A 5,472-nucleotide genomic window follows, 5' to 3' on the forward strand; every position below is an offset into this window, starting at 1 on the left:
GAGTGGCTGTTCCCCTTTCTGGACTGAATGCCCTGGTGCAGAGGCAGACCTGTTTGCCGTCTAAGTCATCGGCCATGGTTCCCAGACCCCAGGGCTGGGGAAGCCTCTAAACCAGATGATACAGAACAGAACAGCAACTTCCTCTGTTTCCCTTTCCATTCTAAAGCCAGTTCCTCACTGCACATCAGCAGATCCAAACACTCTTGCCCCTGTGTCAGCAAGGACCTGGCCTTGACCAGAAGCTATCAGAAAAAAACAACACAGCACTCTTGTTCCAAAAATTTGTGCAGAGTGGAGCTAGGCCTTCCTTCCCTCTTCCCTACCGTTTCCTATTAATAGGAGAATTTACAAGTTGAAAGTAAATTGAAAAGGAGTCGGGTGAAAAAACAGAAGTTGTAGTAACAAGGAAGCTTTGTTTACATCTCTACTCCTAAGCTCATTGTAGTTAATCAGAAATACTTAGAGGACAACAACATTCTCATTAGGGAATTGCTAGTTAAATCCACACCAAGACACCAGGGCGTACCTATTAGAATGTCTTTAAAAACAAACAAACAAAACCCAGGAAGTGCTGGCAAGGATGCAGGGCAACTACAGCTCTCAACCTGGCTGGTGGAAATGCCAGTGGTACAGCCACCCGGGAAGACATCTGGGCACTTTCTGAGCAAATTATACGTATATCCAGCAATTCTGCTCCTAATGTAATTTAACTTAGAGAAATAAAAACCTATGTTCCTATAAAACCTACAAATGAATGTTCATATTAGGTCTATTCATAGCAGTCCAAACCTGGAAATAACCCAAATGTCCCTCCGTGGTGAATGGAAAAGTTCTTCACAGAAAGGAGCCCACTGACCCGCATAGCAACCTGGATGAATTTCAAAGTCCTTAGGGCAAGTGACAGGAGCCAGTTTCAATGGCCACTGTTCTCTCAATCTGTTTATTTCATGTTCTAAAAAGGGGAAAATTGCAGGGACAAAAATTGAATCAATGGTTGCCAGGGATTGGGGATAGAAGGGTGGCCATAAAAGGATGAAAGGGACTTTTTCTACATAAAAAAACAAGCATTCTGAGGTTAAAAGCGTGTCAATAGAAAAGCTAGAGGCAGAAGTATTAGTCCTTACACCTGTTTTCAGTCAGCATCAAGGGGATACAACTACACAGTGAACTACAGAAATAACTCCACCTGAGGAGCTCATACTTTATTGTGGTTCTGCATCCTTATGTCTGCATCATCTCACTTCATCTTCACAACAACACTCCACAAGGAAGCAAACAGCAGCAGTATTTTACAGGTGCTGAAAGCAAGGTTCAGAGAGATTTAATCTTCCCCAAATGGCACAATGTAAATTCTGTGTGTCCCACTCTAAAACTCATATGATCCTCCTTATCCTCACCTCCATCTTCCTAGGATGTCACAAGTTAGGGAGAGACTCAAAGTTCCTGTGAACTTAAGGCACCCTAGGGGCTCACTCAATGGCCTTCCTATTCTTAGCCTTTGTGTTGGTAAAGTGTGGGGACTGCTCCCTAAGTTCAAGTTCACTTTTCCATCCAATTAAAAAAACAATATTTATAAATAATGATGTTGCCATATTGGCTGAACTAATGGACAAGGTGAGTCAATTACAAATAGGAAAATAATAACCAAAAGAATTAAAACCAGAAGACCAACAGATTATTTACAATGGCAAGAAGGTGGAAACAATTCAAATTTTCATCAACAGATAAATGGATAAACAAAATATGATCTGTTCATACAATGGAACATTTTTTGGCATTAAAAAGGAATTAAATTCTGACACATGCGACAACTGGGATGGAACTTGAGGACGTTATGGTAAGTGAAATAAGCCAGTTACAAAAGAGCAGATAATGTATTTTTGCACTTATATGAGCTACCTATAATAGCCAAATTCATCCAGACAGAAAGTTGATTGGTGATTGCCAAGGGTTGGAGGTATGAAAGAATAAGGAGTTAATGTTTAATGGGAACAGAGTTCCAGTTTTGCAAGCTAAAAAGAGTTCTGGAAATGGATGATGTCACAGCAATTTGAATATATTTAATGCCACTAAATTGTGCACTTGAAATGAAGAATTTTATGTAATGTTTATTTTTTCACAACAAGTACATAGATAATGTATGTTTAAAGAAGAGGATGTAATTCCGCCAGTTTGATGACTATAGTGAAGTAATAAAAATAATACTGTAAGGTTACGACAAATGGAAAATGCAACAGGGTGTAAAGCAGGATGTTATTGCTTAAGGCTGTACTCCCCGCCCCCAGAATGTTCCAGGAAGATGGGATGAGTGGTTAGCCAAGTAAATAGCCAAATAAGGTAAATATGTGGAGCAAGGCAGACCGCCAGAATCTGCCCGCCAACGAGTAACCCCGCCAATCAAAAGAAAAAGCTGTGTTCAATTGCACCAATTGCTAACAGCCACATCTGCTTCTGGATACTGCTTGCTTGCTGCGCTCTATAAAACCCCTGTAGTCTGTAAGCCAGGCGCGACTTCCATATTGCAGCTCTGAGGAGCTACGTGACTCCGGTCACAGTTGGGGAAGTTCGCCCCTGCGCAGGTAAAACTTTTGGCCAATAAATAACATCACGAGCTCTAAGTGCCTGGACATTTGGTTTCTCGCCATTCAAATACAACAATACCATCTACTGAGTTCATACTCTGCCCTGAGCTCTGTACACAATGCTTCATATATGTAACTAATTTAAATCTCCCTGAGTCCCGTGGAACAGGGACTCTAGTGTCTGCTCTGATCTCCCTTACAGATGAGGAAACAGTCACCATTGAGTTTCAGCAGCATTCCCAGTGTAACACACCTGGTGTTTTCAAAGGTGGGACAGAAATACTGCTTTGGCCCAAGACATCAGTAAACATTTGCTACACACACAGCTGTTCTGAATGAAGGAAGAAGAATTAATTACAGAGGCTCTGTGTCCACATCTGAGTTAAATCTGAAACAAGAGGACTGACATAGCATAGAAGGGGAGATGAAAATGAGACAGCAACAAGGTCAGAGGAAATAAGAAATAGAAGTGGCTTGAACAACATAGGCCCCCCAAATTTACAGAAAGCAGGCAAGACCATTGAATTCCTATAGGATAGGGCCCAAGAGCACAGTCCATAGAACACTCAAAGGAAAGGAGTAGAGGGTAAACTTGCAGACTAACCTGAGAGTCTTGAGGTTTTGATGGGGCTTTGTGAGGAGTTCACAGAAGGTCAAAATAGTCCGAGAATTTGCTTTGACAGGCATTGCCTGGCATGGCAGCCAGCCTTCATTTGGTGCTGGAAGGCCAACGGTCAAGACCTTCAGCCTACAACCTGCCCTCTAAGAGAAGAAATTTCTGAAGATAGTTGTCTTGATGCTATAATGTATATCAGCTTTGCCTGAAAAGATTATTAAAACCCATGTTTCTGTACCCCATCCTCACAATTTCTGATTCAATAGGTCTAGGGTAAGATACAAAAATTTTTTTAAAAAATATATTTTATTAATTATGCTATTACATTTGTCCCATTTCCCCCTTCATTCCCTCCACCCTGCACAGCCCCTTCCACCGCCCCCCCCCCCTTAGCTCATGTGCATGGGTCATAAGTTCTTTAGCTTCTACATTTCCCATATTATTCTTGCCTTCTCTGCCTATTTTCTACCTACCATCTATGCTACTTATTCTCTGTACCTTTTCCCCAGCCCTCCTCCTCCCACTCTCCCCTGTTGATAACCCTCCATGTGGTCTCCATTTCTGTGGTCCTGTTCCTGTGCTAGTTGTTTGCTTAGTTTGCTTTTGTTTTTGTTTTAGGTGTGGTTGTTAATAGTTGTGAGTTTTCTGTTAATTTACTATACATGTTTTTTTAATCTTCTTTTTCTTAGATAAACCTCTTTAACATTTTATGTAATAAGGGCTTGGTGATGATGAACTCCTTTAACTTGACCTTATCTGAGAAGCACTTTATCTGCCCTTCCATTCTAAATGATAGCCTTGCTGGATAAAGTAATCTTAGATGTAGGTCCTTGCCTTTCATGACTTTGGATACTTATTTGTGACCCGTTCTTTCCTATAAAGTTTTTCTTGAGAAATCAGCTGATAGTCTCATGGGAATTCCTTTGTAGGTAACTGTCTCCCTTTCTCTTGATGCTTTTAAGATTCTCTCCTTATCTTTCATTTTGGGTGATGTAATTATGATGTGCCTTGCTGTGTGCTTCTGTGGGGTGGGTCCAACTTCTTTGGAACTTTCAGGACTTCCTGGAAGTCTATTTCCTTTGACAGATTAATGAAGTTCTCCTTTCCTGATCTTTGTTTTCTCCTTGTGGCATCCCTATGATTTGGATGTTGGTATGTTTGGAGATGTCCCAGAGGCACCTTACACCATCCTTTTTTTAAAAAAAATTCTTTTTTCTTCTTGCCGTTCCGATTGAATGCTTATTTCTTCCTTATGTTCCAAATCATTGATTTGAATCCTGGCTTCCTTACTTTTACTGTTGGTTCTCTGTACATTTTTCTTTATTTCACTTAGTGTCAACTTCATTTCTTCTTGGGTATTTTTAATTTTGTTGCCATACTCCATGAGTTCTTTGAGCATCCTGATCACCATTATTTTGAACTCTGCATCTGATAGAAGGTTTATCTCCATTTTGTTTAGTTTTTTTTTTGGGGGGGGGTTGTTCTGTTCTTTTTGTTAGGCTATATTTCTTCGTCTCTTCAATTTGGAAGCCTCCCTCTGTTTATGTGTAGTATGTAGAGCTGCTTTGATTCCCTTTCTTAGTAGCATGGCCTATTTAAGAAAAGGCACCTGTAGATTTTGTGGGGTCAAGCCTTAGTTAATCATTAGGGCTGGGAAACCCACTTCAGTGCTTTGTGACTCTGTTGGTGGAGGGCTTCAAGAGGGAAAATTTCACTGACTGGCTTTTGGAGGTTTATCTAATACTTGCCCTGTGCTACTGGTGCTCTTTCAGCTATTTCCCTGTTGCTGAACCCCAGAGTGGGTGGGTCTGCATACAATTTAAGTCCATGAAGGCCCTTTAAGTGGAGTCTCCTGAAAATCTAGCAGTTCCTCTGTCACATCAACTCCTATGGTTTTTACAGCCAGAGTTATGTGAATTTATCTTCCTGGTCCTGGAACCCTAGGCTGTGCAGTCGATCCTGCAGCTGAGATTACTTGCTCCCAAGGTATCCCTCCCAAGTTCTATCCACCACATGTGAATATGGGACCAACCATTCTGCTGCTACCTCCTCTCTTCACCACACTGTGTCTCTGCACCTCTGTGTCTCTGCCCTTCCTACACATCTGGATGAATGTAGCTCCTTTTGGTTGTCAGACTTCCATGCAGCTGTATTTTCTGATGATTCTGGGTATTATTTGTTTTAAGATCTAGCTGTAATTCTTTGTGTGGTTATATGAGGAGGTGAAGCATGTTTACCTATTCCTCCATCTTGACCAGAAATCTCAAAATTTAA

The sequence above is a fragment of the Sturnira hondurensis genome, unplaced genomic scaffold, assembly GCF_014824575.4.
Source record: "Sturnira hondurensis isolate 20B ecotype Veracruz unplaced genomic scaffold, ASM1482457v3 Scaffold0022583, whole genome shotgun sequence".
Classification (NCBI taxonomy): domain Eukaryota; kingdom Metazoa; phylum Chordata; class Mammalia; order Chiroptera; family Phyllostomidae; genus Sturnira; species Sturnira hondurensis.